The sequence below is a fragment of the Heterocephalus glaber genome, unplaced genomic scaffold (assembly GCF_053883595.1).
Source record: "Heterocephalus glaber isolate CG9 unplaced genomic scaffold, H.glaber_assembly_v1.0 deba00001447, whole genome shotgun sequence".
In the NCBI taxonomy this organism is placed as follows: Eukaryota; Metazoa; Chordata; class Mammalia; order Rodentia; family Bathyergidae; genus Heterocephalus; species Heterocephalus glaber.
Window position 1 is genome coordinate 8,435,062 of NW_028258299.1, and position 18,405 is coordinate 8,453,466.

Consider the following 18,405-nt stretch of genomic DNA (forward strand, 5'->3'; position numbering starts at 1 on the left):
TTTTGCATTTTTGAATATCCATTCTAATCATTGGTACATTTTAGGTAGACAATATAATGACATTCATCATTGGAAATTTGCACCTTTACATAGTCTCTCTTGGTTCTTATTTTTCACCCTTGCCCAGCCCTCCCTTCAACCCCTCCATTCCTCCCTATTTACAAAGATTTTGTTCCTATTTTTCCATTTTCTCATATTAATCCCATTCCCATCTATCCTTTCCCCTATCCCTACCACTTCCTTCCCCTTTGCCCCTTTTCTTCCTATTTCATATGACCTATTATACATTTAGTCCATATTTACACTTTCAGTTTCTCACACCAGAATAACTATTCGGTATTTATACATGTGTGCCCTATTTATTTCACTTAGGAGTATCGCCTCAATGTGCATCCACTTAGCTATAAATGTCTCTAATTTCTCATTTTTTATGGCTGAGTAGTACTCCATTTTATTAAAAATACGCCACATTTTCTTTATCCAGTCTCCAGTTGATGGGGATTTGGGCTTTTTCCAAGTTTTAGCTATCACAACCTGTGCTGCTATGAACATGGGTGCACATATATCACTGTGGTATGATTCTTTTAATTCTTTGGGGAAAATCCCCAGCAGTGGAATAGCGGGGTGAAATGGGACTTCCAGTCCTAGTTCTTTGAGGTATCTCCATACTGATTTCCACAGTGCTTGCACCAGTCTACACTCCCACCAGCAGTGGAGCAGGGTTTCTCTTTCCCCACAGCCCTGCCAGCATTTGTTAGTGGTGGATTTCATGATAGCAGCCATTCTTTCTGGAGTGAAGTGGAATCTCAGCGTTGTTTTCATTTGCATCTCTCAAATGACCAGTGATGTTGAACATTTTTTCATGTATTTATTTGCTATTTCTACTTCTTTGTCTGAGAAATATCTATTCATTTCAGATGCCCATTTTCAGATTAGGTCTTTAAATTTGGGAGGTCTGATCTTTTTAAGTTCTTTATAGATTTGAGATAGTAGACCTTTGTCTGAGGAAGAGCAGGTGAAGATTTTTTCCCACATTGTGGGTTGTCTCTTCACATTACTGGTGGTTTCTCTTGCTGTGCAGAAGCCTTCTAATAAGAAGAGATCCCACTTGTTGATTGTTTGTGCTAGTTCATGGGCAACTGAGGTTTTGTTCATAAAATCTTTTCCTACACCGATGTCTTCAAGGGTTCTACCTAACTAACCTCAGTTCCAACTGGTTCAGAGTTTCTATTTCAATATTTAGATCTTTAATCCATTTTGATTTTAGTTTAGTGCATGGTGAAAGATATAGGTCTAGTTTTAATCTTTGGCAAGTTGAAGCCCAATTTTTCCAGCACCATTTATTAAAGAGGCTATCTTTCCTCCAGTGAGGGTGTTTGGCTCCTTTGTCAAAGATGAGATGGCTGAGTGTATCTGGCGTTGTTTCTGCATCATCTAATCTGTTCTACTGGTCCTCAAGTCTGTTTCTTTGCCAGAACCATGCTGTTTTTATCACAGTAGCTTTGTAGTAGAGTTGCAGGTTTGGGATTATGATACCCCCTGCCATGTCTCTGTTACCTAGAATTGCTTTTGCTATTCTGGGTCTCTTCTGGTTCCAAATGAATTTTTGGATTGTTTTCTCAAGGTCCATGAAGTATGCTGCTGGGATCTCAATTGGAATTGCATTAAATCCATATAGCAGTTTTGGAAGTATGGCCATTTTTAGTATATTAATCTTTCCTACCCAGGAGCAGGGGATGTCTGTCCATTTTCTGATATCATCTTCAATCTCTCTTTTCAGAGTGCCATAGTGTTCAGAGAAGAGGTCTTTGATTTCTTTCATTAGGATGATTCCTAGGTATTTCAGTTTTTTGGATGCTATTGTGAAAGGAATTATTTGCACTATTTCTCTCTCAGTGAGTCTTTCATTCGTGTAGAGGAAGGCTATTGATTTTTGTGTGTTGACCTTTTAACCTGCTACTTGACTGAATTTGGTTTTTAAGTCTAGAAGACTTTTGGTGGAGTTCTGTGGGTCTTCTATATAGAGTATCGTGTCATCTGCAAATAATGACAATTTGACTTCTTCATTACCTATCTTTATTCCTTTTATTTCTCTTTCTTGTCTAATTGCTGTGGCTAATGTTTCCAGAACTATATTGAACAAGAGTGGTGATAGTGGACATCCTTGTCTTGTTCCTGATTTTAGTGTGAAGGATTTCAGTCTTGGACCATTTAGCATGATATTGGCTGTTGGTTTTTCATAGATGGCTTCTATCAGTTTGAGGTAGAGACCATCTATTCCAAGTTTTTGTAGGGTTTCTATCATAAATGCATGTTGGATTTTGTCAAATGCATTTTCTGTGTCTATGGAGATAATCATATGGTTTTTGTCCTTGGCTCTATTGATATAGTGTATTACATTGATTGATTTGCATATATTGAACCATCCCTGCATCTCTGGGATGAATCCCACTTGATTAGGGTGTATGATCTTGATGATCTTCTGCATTCTGTTTGCCAGTATCTTATTAAGGATTTTTGCATCTATGTTCATTAGTGAGATTGGCCTATAGTTCTCCTTTTTGGTTGGGTCTTTCTCTGCTTTGGGGATCAAGGTGATGCTTGCTTCCAGGAATGAATTTGGGAGTATTGCTTCCCTTTCAATTTCATTGAAGAGTTTAAACAGTAGTGGCAGCAGTTCCTCTCTAAATGTCTTGTAGAATTCAGCAGTGAAGCCATCAGGGCCCGGGCTTTTCTTAGTTGATAAGTTTTTAACTACATTTTCAATTTCATTGGTTGATACTGGGTTGTTCAGAATTTTTAGGTCTTCTTCATTCAACTTTGGTAATTCATATGTATCTAGGAATCTGTCCATTTCTTCTGTGTTGTCCATCTTATTGGCGTATAGGTTCTGGAAGGAGGTATTAATGATCCTCTGGATTTCTGCTGGGTCTGTTGTAGTTTCACCCTTTTCATTCCTAATTGCATGGATTTGGGCCTTTTCTTTCCTTTTTCTGACAAGGTTGGCTAAGGGTTTATCAATTTTGTTGATTCTTTAAAAGAACCAACTATTGGCTTCATTGATTTTTGTATCATTCTTTTAGTCTCCATTGCATTGATTTCTCCTCTGATCTTTATAATTTCCTCCCTTGTAGGAGATTTGGGGTTGTCCTGCTCTTCTTTTTCTAGAAGCTTGAGGTTCAGCATCATGTTGTTTAATTGGGCTCGTTCTGTTTTCCTACTATGGGAATTCACTGCTATGAATTTCCCTCGTAAGACTGCTTTCATTGTGTCCCATAGATTCCAATATGTTGTACTGTCATTGTCATTTAATTGAAGGAACTGTCTGATTTCTTCTCTAATTTCCTCTATGACCCACTGGTTATTTAGAAGTGTGTTGTTCAATTTCCATGTGTTCATGAAATTTTTCGAGTTTCTTTTGTTTTGGATCTCCAATTTCATTGCACTATGGTCTGATAATATACAGGGGATAACTTCAATTCCTTTGCACTTACTTAAACATGTTCTATGTGTGAGTATGTGGTCTATTTTGGAGAATGACCCATGTGCAGCTGAGAAGAATGTGTATTCTGATTTTGTGGGGTGGAAGACTCTGTAAACATCTGTTAAGTTCATTTGTTCAAGAGTTTGATTGATTTCTAGTATTTCATTACTTATTTTTTCTCTAGCTGATCTATCTATTTGTGACAGTGAGGTGTTGAGGGCCCCCACTACAATTGTATTAGTGCATATATGACTTTTCATGTCCGTTAGTATTTGTTTTATATAGTTGGGCACACTAGTATTTGGTGCATAGATATTTGTGATTGTCATCTCTTCCTCTTGGATTCTTCCCTTTACAAGGATGTAGTGTCCTTCTTCGTCTCTCTTCATCAGTGTTGGTTTGAAATCTACTTGATCTGCAAAGAGGATAGCTACTCCTGCTTTTTTGCAGGTTCCTGTCACATGGAGTATTGTTTTCCACCCTTTAACTTTCAGTCTATGAGTTTCCTTTTGAATTAAGTGTGTTTCTTATATGAAGCATATTGTTGGATTTTGCTTCTTGACCCATTCTGCCAGTCTATTTCTTTTGATTGGTGAATTGAGACCATTAACATTGATGGTTATAAATGAAACGTATTGACTTGCCATTGCCATGACTTTTTCTTTTTGTTGGGCTCTCCCCCTTTACATTTAATTGCTTGTCATGCCAGGTGGGTTCATTCTGCTTTGCTTCCTGGGATTGTGATCCTCAATGTCTGTTCCTAGGACATTGTGTAAAATTCTTTGGAGTGCTGGTTTGGTATTCATGAAGTTCCTAAGGTGCTCTTTGTCATGAAAGTATTTTATTTCTCCATCAATTTTGAAAGGTAGTTTTGCAGGGTACATCAATCCGGGTTGGAGGCTGTTTTCTTTTAGGGCTTGGAATATGTCACTCCAAGCTCTTCTTGCCTTGATGGTTTGTGTTGAGAAGTCTGCTGTGATTCTGATGGGCTTTCCTTTGTATGTGATTTGTTTCTTTTCTCTGACTGCTTGTAGAACTTTGTTCTTCTGTTGAGTTTCTGGAATCTTAACAAGTATATGCCTATGTGTAGTTTTTTTTTTGATCAAGGTTATTTGGAGTCCTATATGCCTTACTTATCTGTATGTCAAGCTCTTTTCCCTTGCTTGGGAAATTTTCTGCCATTATTTCTCTTAAGAGATCTTTTATGTCATCTGCACTCTCTCCTGTTTCTTCATTGACTCCAATCAGTCTTATATTTTTCTTCTTTGCATTGTCTAGCAGCTGCTGGATTGATTTCTCATGTTCCCTTATAATTTTGAAGCAATTTTTCTTTTCCTTTTCAGTAATTGCAATCTTATCTTCTATATCTGAAATTCTGTCCTCACATTCACTCATTCTGCTGTGTAGACTTTCAATGGAGTCTTTCATCTCCTGGAAATCTATTTGCATCTGTTTTATGGATTCCATTTGTTTCCTATGTTGGGATTCCATCATGTTCCTGAGCTCCTCTGTAGATTTATTAATCATTTCTTGCACTAGGGGCACAATTTCTCCTGTTATCTGAGAAATTATTTCTGATTTCATATTTTCCAGATCCCCTTTTGTTGCCAGTTCAGTGGGTCCAGGTGGTTGAGTATCAGAATGCTCCATCTCATTTCCCTTTGGGGTTGCTGTAGGTGATCTGTGAGTCTGGTTTTGAGACTTATTTAAGTGTTTTCTCATTTTTACTGGGTGGGGGTGATGTTGACGCCTGTATGGATTACATCCTCTGAGCTGGGAGAAGTGGGACAGGGGCCGGGAGCAGCAGTAGAGATGGTGGCCCAAAAGCTCTTTTCTGTGGGCTGGGAGCTGTGGGAGGGATGGTGGCCAGGAAGCCCCTTCCTTTGGTCCAGGAGCAGTGGGACGGTGGCTCAGAAGCCCCTACCTCTGGGCTGGGAGCAGCGGGAATCAGTATTATGGTCTGGTAGTTTGGTGTCCTCTGTGTCTTTGTAGTGTGGAACCAGGTGGCTGTACAGAGGAACAGGGGGTGGGGGGTACAGTGGATTGTTGCCGGGGCACGGGCTGATTCGGTGTCTTCCGTGTGACTCGGGACCTTGGTAGGATGTGTGCAGATCTGCCTGTTTGCAGCAGGCTGATTTGGCCTCTCCTTTATTCACACATTAATGTTCAGTTAATCTTTCCTCAGTGATCTTTCATCGATGTTCATTTGTGATTTTAGCTAGGGCCCTTTTTTCTCATGGGCAAGTTAGATCTTATCTTAAAATTAAATGCCAAAAGGAGTGTTGAAGCTGTCACCCTGAAGAAAAGCTACATTCAACCAATGAGACTGTGCACAAATTAAAACTCTATCTAAATTTTGTATTTGAATTTTCAGAGTCGAGTTGTTTCTTTTGGGTGGGGTGTTTTATGTTGTTATTTTTAAATGAGTTTTCCCTATGTAGTGCAGGCTGGCTGTGACCTTGGACTCATCCATCTCCTTCAGCCTGTGGAATATTGGGATGATGGGCTTTCACCACCATACCTGGCTCTATTTGTTGCATTGTTTTCAGTGGTCCTGAGCTTGAAACCAGAGCCTTTCTGCTGACTTACCTCCACATATGTTTTTTTCCTTTCATTATAATTCACTTCAGGTGCCAACAGAGGCTCCGTCCCAGGCTCCGGTCACGTGGGGGCGCTGGCTGCACCTGCGGAGAAGTGGAGGCCACCGAGCGGGATCTGTGTGGAGAGCCAGAAGTGGTTGTGGACTACATCTGTGTTGGTTTTCTGGGGCTCAGCCATGCAGACTGAAGGAGACTGAAGGCCCTCAGATGCCCAGAGCCTGAGGCTGCACAGTGGACTTATTCTTAACAGAGCGGATGCTGGGGGGACCCTGGTGTGGCACCAAATGAAATGAACAAAGTTCCAGAGCCCACAGGCCCCCTGCCCACCCCATCCCCTGGACTCCCACAGCTTGGTTTTCAGCCCCACCTGGCCTTCCCCTCTTGCTGAACTCTGGTCTCTCCCCTCATCCAGTGTTTCCCCTGGGGCAGACTTCACCGGTGGTGTCCAGTATGCCACAAGCAACACAAAAGAACATGCCTTCCCAGCCCCACCAGCACTTCTACCCTAGCTGGGCCAAGCATCCCAGCAGTGCAGCCTCCCGAGTGCAGAGTGCAGCCCCTGCCCGCCCTGGCCCAGCTGCCCATGTCTACCCTGCTGGATCCCAAGTAATGATGATCCCTTCCCAGATCACCCACTCAGCCTCTCAGGGGGCCTACTATATCCCTGGACAGGGGTGTTCCACATATGTTGTCTTGACACAGCAGTACCCTGTGCAGCCAGGAGCCCCAAGCTTCTATCCTGGTGTAAGCCCTACTGAGTTTGGGACCTATGCTGGTGCCTACTACCCAGCCCGAGTTGTACAGCAGTTTCCTGCTGGTGTGGCCTCCACCCCGGTATTGCTGAACCAGCCACCCCAGATTGCTCCTAAGAGGGAACGTAAAACTATCCGAATTCGAGATCCGAACCAAGGAGGGAAAGATATCACAGAGGAGATCATGTCTGGGGCCCGAACTGCCTCCACACTCACCCCTCCCCAGACGGGAGGTGGTCTGGAGCCTCAAGCTAATGGGAAGAAGCCCCAGGTTGCTGTCGTTGTCCGGCCAGATGACCAGGCTCAGGGAGTGCTTGTTGGGAGCCGGTCAGGATTGCCAGGCCCAGAGCACAGCCCTTCAGAGTCCCAGCCTTTATCACCATCTCCAACCCCATCACCATCCCCAATCTTGGAACCAGGGTCTGAGACTAATCTTGGAGTCCTCTCTCTTCCTGGGGACACTATGCCAACTGGGATGATACAAATGTCTGTAGAAGAATCAACTCCCATCTCCCACGAAACTGAGGAGCCATACTGCCTCTCTCCAGAACCCACTCCTCTTGCCGTACCCATACTGGAAGTAGAAGTGACACTTGGCAAACCAATTCCAGAATCCGAGTTCTCTTCCAGTGGGCTCCAGATTCCTGCTCCCCTGGAATCTCACAAGGTAGAAGTTCCCGAGGCTAACGGCATAGTACCATCTGAGGAGCTGGAGCCAGAGGTGGAGTCAAGCCCAGAGGTTGCCCCTGTTCTGCCTGTGGCTTGCCCTTCAGAATCCCCTGAGCCCATTGCTCCAATTGCCCAACCTGAGGAAGTGCTCAACAGAGCCCCCTCACCACCAGCTGTGGACTTGAGCCCAGTCAGTGAGCCAGAGGAGCAGGCTAAAGAGGTTACTGTGTCAGTGGCTTCCTCTGCCATCCTCTCTGCCACTCCACCTGCAACTCCTCCAGCTCCTTCTCCTCCTCAGGAGGAGGAAATGGAAGAAGAAGAGGAAGAGGAGGAGGAAGAGGAAGAAGGAAGAGAAGCTAAAGCTGAGAATGAGAAGGGTGGAGAGGATCTCTCTTCAGAGAGCACACCTGTCCCAGCCCATTTGTCCCTCCCCCCTTCGGAGGTGGCAGCAGCCACCCAAGTGGCAGTATCTGTGCCAAAGAGGAGATGGAAAATTAAGAAGCTAAATAAGAAGGAGGCTGTGGGAGACCTCCTAGATGCCTTCAAAGAGACAAACCCAGCAGTACCAGAGGCAGAGAATCAGCCTCCCATAGGCAACAACTCAGGCCCAGAGTCTGAGGGCACCAGTGTGGCCCCACGGCCTGAGGAAGCAGAGGAGACCTGGGACTCCAAAGAGGACAAAATCCAGAATGCTGAGAACATTCAGCCTGGGGAACAGAAGTACGGCTATAAGTCAGATCAGTGGAAGCCACTAAACCTGGAGGAGAAAAAGCGTTACGACCGAGAGTTCCTGCTTGGCTTTCAGTTCATCTTTGCCAGTATGCAGAAGCCAGAAGGGTTGCCCCATATCACTGGCGTGGTGCTGGACAAAGCCAGTAAGACACCGTTGTGGCCACTGGATCCCTCAAGACTACCTGGCATAAACTGTGGTCCAGACTTCACCCCATCCTTTGCCAACCTTGGCCAACCAGCCCTTAGCATTCTTGGGCCCCTGAGGGGTGGGCCAGGTGGGGAGCTGCCCCGAGGGCTGCAGGCTGGCTTAGGACCCAGGCGCTCTCTGAAGGACCCCCGAAAAGAACCACACAAGATCATTGCCACAGTGTTAATGACTGAAGATATAAAACTGAATAAAGCAGAGAAGGCTTGGAAACCAAGCAGCAAGCAGACAGCGGCTGATAAGGAACGAGGAGAAGAGGATGCTGATGGCACCAAGACCCAGGACCTACTCCGCAGGGTGCGCTCCATCCTGAATAAGCTCACACCCCAGATGTTCCAGCAGCTGATGAAGCAAGTGACACAGCTGGCCATTGACACTGAGGAATGCCTGAAAGGAGTCATTGACCTCATCTTCGAGAAGGCCATTTCAGAGCCCAACTTCTCTGTGGCCTACGCCAACATGTGCCGCTGCCTGATGGAGCTGAATGTGCCCACTAGAAAAAAGCCAACGGTGACTCTTAACTTCCGAAAACTGTTGTTGAATAGATGTCAGAAGGAATTTGAGAAAGACAAAGATGATGATGAAGTTTTTGAGAAAAAGCAAAAAGAAATGGATGAAGCTGCTACAGCAGAGGAGCGGGGCCACCTGAAGGAGGAGTTAGAAGAGGCTCGGGACACGGCCCGAAGGCGCTCTTTAGGGAACATCAAGTTTATCGGCGAGTTATTCAAGCTCAAGATGTTAACCGAGGCGATTATGCATGACTGCATAGTCAAACTACTAAAGAACCAAGATGAGTCCCTGGAATGCCTCTGCCGCCTGCTCACCACCATTGGCAAAGACCTGGATTTTGCAAAAGCCAAGCCACGAATGGATCAGTATTTCTACCAGATGGAAAAAATCATTAAAGAAAAGAAGACGTCATCTCGCATCCGCTTTATGCTGCAGGGTGTGCTGGATCTGCGACAGAGCAATTGGGTACCACGCCATGGAGATCAGGGTCCCAAGACCATTGATCAGATCCACAAGGAGGCCGAGATGGAGGAGCATCACGAACATATCAAAGTGCAGCAGGTCATGGCCAAGGGCAGCGACAAGCATCGGGGAGGCCCTCCAGGCTCACCCCTTAGTCGTGGCCTCCCACTTGTGGACGATGGTGGCTGGAACACAGTCCCCATCAGCAAAGGCAGCCGCCCCATTGACACCTCACGACTCACCAAGATCACAAAGCCTGGCTCCATTGATTCCAACAATCAGCTCTTTGCACCAGGAGGGCGACTGAGCTGGGGCAAAGGTAGCAGTGGGGGCTCAGGAGCCAAGCTCTCCGAGGCAGCATCAGAACCTGCTCGTCCAGCTACTAGTACCTTGAATCGCTTCTCAGTTCTTCAACAGGCAGTACCTACAGAGAGCACAGATAACAGACATGTGGTGCAGAGGAGTAGCTTGAGCCGGGAACGAAGTGAGAAAGCTGGGGACCGGAAAGACCGAGTAGAGTGGAGCGAACAGAGTGGTGACTATGGGGACCGATCAGATCGTGCACGGACACCTGCCACCAAGCAAAGCTTTAGCAGAGAAGTGGAAGAGTGGAGTAGAGAGCAGCCTTCCCAGCCTGAGGGACTGTGCAAGGCCTGGAGCCTCAGGGAAGATCGTGACCGGGGCCGGGACACTGTAAAGCAGGAAGCCACCCTCCCCACAGTGAGCCCCCTGAAGGCTGAACTCTCTGAGGAGGAGCTGGAGAAGAAGTCCAAGGCCATCATTGAGGAGTATCTCCATCTCCACGACATGAAGGAAGCAGTGCAGTGTGTACAGGAGCTGGCCTCGCCCTCCCTGCTCTTTATCTTTGTGCGGCATGGCATTGAGTCCACACTGGAGCGCAGCAACATCGCTCGAGAGCACATGGGGAAGCTGCTCCACAGGCTGCTGTGTGCTGGGCACCTCTCCACCGCCCAGTACTACCAAGGGCTGTACAAAATCCTGGAAGTGGCGGAGGACATGGAGATTGACATCCCCCATGTGTGGCTTTATCTGGCAGAACTGGTAACACCCATTCTGCAGGAAGGTGGGCTGGCCATGGGAGAACTATTCAGGGAGATTACAAAGCCTCTGAGACCTTTGGGCAAAGCTACTTCCCTCTTATTGGAGATCCTGGGGCTTCTATGCAAAACCATGGGTCCCAAAAAGGTGGGGATGCTCTGGCGAGAGGCTGAACTCAGCTGGAAGGAGTTTCTACCTGACGGCCAAGATGGTGATGCATTCGTTGCTGAACAGAAGTACCTGTGTGATGAACAGAAGGAGCTACCAGCGCTCTACGCCCTCCAGGCCCTTGTGGTGACCTTAGAGCAGCCTCCCAACCTGTTTCGGATGTTCTTCGATGCGCTGCATGATGAAGACGTGGTGAAGGAGTAAGCATTCTACAGCTGGGAGAGCAGCAAGGACCCCGCTGAGCAGCTGGGCAAGGGTGTGGCCCTTAAATCTGTCACAACCTTCTGCAACTGGCTTCGGGAGGCTGAGGAGGAGGAGTAGGACTACAACTGAGGGAGGGTGGGGCTGGGGACATGAGCCCCATGGACACCAATGGCCCGACCAGCCACCTGGACTGCAGGGGGCGGGAGCGGTGGTGGCAGCAGGTGACTGTAGTGTGATGAGTCTGAGCTAATAAAGTGGCTGAAGAGGCAGGATGGCTTGGGGCTGCCTGGGGCCCCCTCCAGGATGCTGCCAGGTTACCCACTCCTTCCCTGGGGGCACAGAGATGTATTATATATAAAGTCTTGAAATTTGGTGTGTCTTGAGGGGATCACCAAGCCCTGCCCCTGAGGTCCTTTTTTATTTTCTGAAAATCACTCTTGGAAAAGGGGTCCTCACTGCTGGGGGCATATGCCCCAGCCCCTGCACCACCCCTGTTGCTGCCTGGACAGGGGGAGGGGGGGGGCACGGGGCCTGTAATTATTAAACATGAACTCAATTAAAAAAAAAAGAATTCACTTCAGAGAATTTTTGCTAAGACACTAAATGGTACAGGTTGGGCTTGATATTGGAATTCCTTTGACTCTGCTTCCTAGAGTGCTGAGAGGAAAAACTTCTACCATGCCCACGTCTCTACAGTATTTTTAAGGGGGAGACTTGTTTTGATCTATTTTCTCCCACACACTCAATCACAAAGTGGTAGGTTGACATACATGGAAGAGTTTTAACAACCTACACCAGAGTTATCATTTTCCATCTCTAACTTCAACATGCTCTAGAACAATGTTACATGGCTTTTGCAGTAACGGCTTACTGCACTTCCTAAAATGAAAATGAAATCCACTTTGCAGAGTCTCCCTAATATCTCCTGGGTGGCCTCATGGGTGAAATGGAGATGGTAAGGTGCTTGGGCCATAAGACTCTTCCTTTGCTATTATTCTAAGGCCCTGGAGCAGAGACCAGAAACTCCCAAACAAGAAGGGGCTGAGATGTTACAAAGCACAGAGCCCACTTGCCACAGGGACTGGAATGCCACGCACTAGTGGTTTCAAGTGGATGGGGTGGTGGTGTCATGGTGCCAACAGTGTCAGAGGTGTGGTTTTTGGCCACCTAAGTCAAAAATTGGGGTAAACTGAGAAGGCTCCATTTATAGCTAGACCGGGGATCATAACAATGATTTGGTCTTCATGGATCAGAAGGGGGCTCATGAGCTTGGCCTGACTAGATGCCCCTTCCTGGATGTGACCCCACATTCTTCTCCTTGCAGGTTTTTCAGGATGACTACACAGAGCCCACTGACTCTGTATGAGCTGAACAAGCAGAGCCGGCTGAACAGTGAGACCACAGCCAGCACTGCTCTGCATGACCTGCCCTCCATGATCTTCCATGTAATTTTCATGGAGGCCTTTATGGGGGAACACTATGAGGTCCTAAAGGTAATGGTGCAGACCTGGCCTTTCCCCTGCCTCCCTTTGAGGACCCTGATGACTCTGAGGAAACCAAAGACCCCACACCCTCAGTTTGGAGAAATCACACTGCAACAGAGAAACCTACGGACCTTGCAAGCCCTACTGGATGGAATTGACATTCAGCTGTCCCAGAAGGCTCACCACTGGTGAGGGTGATACATAGATACTGGAATGAGGGTTCTGGGAGCCCAGGGAAAGGAGAGTTGGTATTCAGGACATGGGAGATGGAAGTATAAGCTTTGATATTTCAGATTTTTGGCCTACAGAGTTCACCTACTGGGATGGGGTTTCCTGAAGAGAAAGCTGCATGTGGGGAACTCAGGAGGAACCTGAACCTGCCTCCTCTCAGAGGGACTAGGAGTCAAAGCCCACTGCACTGAATGGTTACAAGGATAGAAACTGGAAGGCAGGAAAAGTAGGGGTTCCCTGAATGTCCAGAGAGTGAAAGACATGCACAGGTAGGAAATTGGGTCTTTACCTGAATTCTCAGACTGCTTCCTGGTGGAGACTGCAGGTGTTGGATTGGAGGGATGTACACCGGGACTTCTGGACTGTAGGGCCCAGAGCCATGAGGGCTGTCCACCTAGAAGATGCCAGCAGAAAGGATGCAGGCAATCCTGGGTTGAGGGAGAAGAAGCTGACCTCGACAATATTTGCGCACGTTTGCTTTGAAGCCTGGATTAGGTCTTTTGCCACCGTGATGAATTACAACTCTGTCTCTTGAAGTGGGCCAGGAAGAGAAAAGCTTCAGTACACCTGAGCTGTGAGAAAGTGATGATCAAGTCCAGTGCTGTCTTTACAGTTCTGAAGCTTCTTCGTGCTGTGCACCTGGACTCTATCCAGGAGCTGGACGTGTTCAGCGACTGGACTCGGGAAAGCATGAAAGCATTTGTTCCTCACCTCAAGAAGATGACAAACCTTCACACATTTCACTTCAGTAGCCTGAGCCCAGAAGTGTTTACTTCAGCCTCAAAAAACAAGTGGCAATCCCGCATCTATGCTTTTCACTTAGGACAGAGGCAAAATCTCTGGGAGCTGCATATAGATGACGTCTTCTTTCTGGAAGGAACTCTGCACAAAATCTTCAGGTGAGTGGGTGGTGAGGTTACCTGCACATTCAAGGGGACAGTGAATATGAAGAGGGGATCTGTGTGTCAAGCTGGTGGTAGAATGGGAGATCCTAGGAAGTGAGATGTCTGGACCATGGAAGTGCCATGTCTTGACCATGGCAAGGTCTCCCATGTCCCGTGCTAACTCATGTGAAGGTAGGGAATAATCTGGGACTGGCGGTCTGCAACCAGTCCTGTGCTCAGAAAACCAGGAATGTATGAGGGGACATAAGGAGGGGAGCTGTGATTTCTTCCTTTGGAAGCATGTGTAGGTTAAATTGCCCAGAAGAGGAGCATGAAAGGAGGGCCAGCTCTCACACCTGCTCATTGAACAGAAGACTAAGGTTAGTAGGTCTTAAAGGGAGCAAGCCCTTTTCTATATCCAACTTTCAGAAAAGCTTCTGGGTGTTGCCTTATATTTTGTCACACAATATAATACCTCACACCTGAAAGTTAAAGGAGCAAATTTTCTTTTAGCTCAGTTTACAAAGATTTGGATCCATAGTTATCTGACTTCAAGACCCGGCACAGAAGAACAAGTCCATAGCAGGGTCCATGGAAAGCAGCCAGCCTGCCTTCCTTCTATCCATTTAGATTCCATCCAGGCTACAATTCTGTTCCTTGTTGCCATCCACACCCAGCAGAGAGGAAAGAGGGCAGTGTTTCCCTCTTCATGAATTCCATCACCTTCAGCCGTGCTAAACCAATCATTAGACCAATCCAGATACCACAACCATGATCTGACCAATTTCCCATATCCCCACTGCAGAGGGCTCAAGGCTTTGGAGGACATCTAGACAGAAGCCATAACTTGTTCCAGGCAGGGCAATGAACACATGGGATGGGCAGGAGTCTGGAGCTCAGGGTGAGGAGCAAGAGTGCAGGGCTGAGAACAGGGACACAGGCTTTGCTCAGGACACAGGGCCAACTCCAGGCCAAGTGGACAATCTTGCCCAGGTTCTTTCTTTCTGCGTGTGCCCCCCCTGGCCTCCTCTGGACAGAGCTGAGCTTTTTTCTTGGCAATGAGCACAGAGGACTGTAGAGAATTGGGACTGAGCCAATCACACAAGTGATGGTGAGTTAACTGAACAGTGCCTTCAACACACAGCATCTGGGTGATGATCATCAGATGGTGAAGGCAAGCTAAGCCCCAATCTGACTCTGCTACCTTCAGGTCATTTCATCATGCACCCCACTCATCATGGCAATTTATACCAAACAACTTTTCTCTCTCTCTCTCTACAGGAGCCAGACCCCCTTGGAGGCCCTCTCCTTGAGTTCAAGTCCACTGAAGGAGTCTGACCTAAAGCATCTGGCCCACTGTAAAAGGACAAGCCAGCTGAAGTCCCTGAGTCTTAGGAAGTTCTCAATGAAGTCATTCAGCCTGGAGACACTCTAGGCTCTGCTGGACAAACTGGCCTGCACCCTGGAGACCTTGGTCCTAGAGAACTGTGACATCAGAGACGCCCAGTTCCTTGCCATCTTGCCTCCCCTGAGCATCAAGACATTCAGTTGATCTGATAACCCCATTTCCCTAGGCATCCTTCAGGTCCTGCTGCATGAGTGTAGTGCACTGAGCCAGTTAACCCAGGGGGTGTATCCTGCCCCCCTGGAGAGCTATGAGTCCAAGATTCCTACAGAGTTTGTGCACCCTGAGAAATTTCACCAGGTCTGTGCTAAATTGGCACCAGTACTGATGGACATAAGGCCATCCCTTCTGGTTCAGATCTGTACCTACTCCTGTGATTGGTGCATGTTGTGCCAATTTTATACGCTGGAGCCCAGTGGGAACTGGGAAATCACAGAGGAGTATCGGCTATCGAAGTTGGTTTAGATGTGACAGTTGTGTGAATCCCCTGCTTGGTGACTGTATCTTTCTTCTGTAGAGGTCTCCTCAAAGCCTCCTGTGCTCACAGGTAGGCCTTTCAGAAGTGACTGGATCATGGGTGCATGATCCTCATCAGCGGACTTCTCTACTGAGTCTACAGCTCAGTGTGATGCAGGGAAATGAGGTGAGGTCAGAGGAGGTGGGTCACTGGAGGTGTGGCCTAGAAGGCTCCATCTCTCACCCTCCTGTGTATATCTCCCTCTGCCTTGCCAACCTATGAACTGAACTATAAGAGCAAGTAAACCTTTCCTCTTTAAAATTATGAGGGTTGTCTAGAGTGTATCATTGATGATGGAATAGTGAATTCACACGCATGTATCTGAAGTTATTGTTGCATAGATTGTCAAGGAATGAGCATAAAGGGACTCTTGGCAAGTAAGGTAGAACACGTCCAGTGGCTGGACACTTTGTTGGCTGAGGGTCCCCTTAAGTTTGAGGGCCAGCCTGAGCTACATTGTGAGACTATCTCCCAAAAAGATTAAATACAGAAATAAATAAATCCTCAATATAAAATCTTTTATGGTGACTCAGTGACTTGCTTTTCCATGATATTTATGCCTTCATTATTTTTGGTTTCTTTCTACTTGTATGTTTCCCATGCATAATGATATTTATCTTGGAGAAGGAAGCATTCTTTTCATCACTGTTTGTTTTGTTCAGTATAGGGGACTGAACTCCAGATCTTCACACTTAGCTATCACACTTATATTATTCAATCTTTCCATCATGTGGTGATGGTACATGTACAGGTGACATCCTGACTATTTTTATGTTCTCTCACCACCCCTTCCATATCTTGGTCCTCTTCCACTTGCAAGTTTAGTTTTGGAGACAGGCTCTCACTATATAGCCTAGTGGTACTATTAGGCTCAAGCCTGTGGCCCTATCTCAGTTTCAAAGAGTGCTGAGATTACAGGCATGCGCTCTCACACCCAGCTTGCATTCTCACTTTGACCTCAGCAATTTCTTGTGGTTTTAGAAAAACAAGGCATCAGGTTGTTTCTTGTCCCTTGGGACAGGTTGCAGCATCAGGAATCATCAAAATAACTTGGTGCTGTTCAGCTTCTTCCTTCCTTTTTTTCAGGTCTTGGAATGGAACTGGAGCCTCAACTATGCTAGGTCAGGGGTCAGCCATTGAGTACACTCCCAGCCCCCACCCCCTTCTCATCTTCTTTCCTTCTCTTGGGTTATCTCTTATATCCCTGCTTGTTATTCTGGATGTTTCCAGAATGGTCAAGTCAAGCTTGGCTTTATTCGCTTGTGGTTACACCTGTGATGCCCACCTGCTCTCATGGCTCAACCATAATCCATGGTCTGGACAGCAAAGTTGAGATATCCATTCATCTACCAAAGGACAGCTGGTCAATTCCAAACACTCCTAGTGATGAAGAGAGCAAGTAAGAATATCTAGGTGGAGGTCTGCACACTTGGATAAACACTCAAGAGTTCCATTACTCAGTCATGTGTTAGGGATATCTGTCAACATTTTTCCCATGATATAGTCACCTGTTAGAAATTTCAAGAAGCATATTCAAGGTCCTGCAATCCTGGTCTCCACACCTGAGCATGACACCTGGCAAGTGGCAATAACTGCTGAATGAGTATATGTGGCTTGGAAATTCCAAGTTTCACCTCGTAGTTAAGAAGAGGAAAGTATATGTAAGGGAACAATAGCAGGCTAAAAATGAGAATAAGGTGAATGTCATTACAACGTTTGTGATGATGTGGACACTGAATGGGTGTCATGAAGTGCAGCATTCCCAACAGAAGAAAAACATTTTGGGCTATTTTTACATTCTCCTCCAAGCCAAGGAGGATGATATTCTGACTGTAAACAGTCCTGTAATGTAGTCCCAGGAAATATCTCCCCTGCACTGCAGGGCCCTCTCCAGACATCCCAGCTTAAACTGCTTCCAGATCACTCTGACATCCCATGTATTTATACATCTTGAGGGCTCTGGTTGCTTCTTCCCTTCTAGAAATGGTACCTTGGATTACCAATCATGTTACTTCTTTTCCATTTAAGAATAGGTCTTACAATTTTGTATTGGCTGGGCATAGTGGGTCACACCTGCTGTCTAAGCCCATGGGAGGTAGAAGCAGGGGGATTGTCTTGAGTTCAAGGCCAGCTTGAACTACATAGATAGATGCTGCCTCAAAAAAAGAATAAAAAACTAAACTCAAAGAAAACAAATATGATTTGTTCTAATATTTCCTTGAAATAGTGGCAAATGCCTATATTCCCCCTACTCTGAGGAACTGAGGCAATTCTTTCTCAAAATAAAAATTACAAAGCCAGGTGCAGTTTCACAGGCTTGAAGACCTATAAATTCTGAACAACTCAATATCAATCAGGGAAATTGAAAACGTAATTACACGATTACCAATAAGAAAAGCCCAGATCTTGATGGACTCACTGCTGAATTCTATAAGACATTTAGAGAAGAACTATTCCCACTACTTTTTCAACTATTCAATGTAATTGAAAGGCAAACAATACTCCCAAATTCATTCCTGGAAGCAAGCATCATCTTGATCGCAAAAATAGAGAAAGACCAACCGAAAAAGAGAACTATAGCCCATTGTTACTATTGAATATAGATGTAAGAATTATTCATAAAATATCAGCAAATAGAATGCAGAAAATTGCGAGGAGGATCATACACCTTTACCAAGTGGGATTCATCCACTGATGAAAGGATGGTTCAACATACACAAATAGATCAATGCAATACACTATATTAATAGAGCCAAATACAAAAACCATATGATCATCACAATAGATGCAGAAAAAGCATTTGACAAAATCCATCACCCATTCATTAAAAAAATCCTCCAAAAAATTGGGATAGATGATCTCTACCTCCACCTGATAAAAGCCATCTATGAAAAGCCAACAGCCAATATCATACCAAATGGTCAAAACCTGAAATTCTTCACAGTAAAATCAGGAACATGACAAGGATGTCCACTATCACCACTCCTGTTCAATCTAGTTATGGAAACATTAGCCACAGCAATTAGATAAGACAAAGAA

The 18,405-nt window shown here is 45.9% G+C and overlaps 2 pseudogenes; both read left to right on the plus strand.

Moving 5' to 3' along the window:
• Positions 1-6,346: 6,346 nt before the first annotated feature.
• On the plus strand, positions 6,347-10,974 carry LOC101705492 (eukaryotic translation initiation factor 4 gamma 1 pseudogene; annotated as a pseudogene).
• A 39-nt stretch (positions 10,975-11,013) lies between these two features.
• On the plus strand, positions 11,014-14,996 carry LOC147827390 (PRAME family member 4-like; annotated as a pseudogene).
• The last annotated feature ends 3,409 nt before the right edge of the window (positions 14,997-18,405 follow it).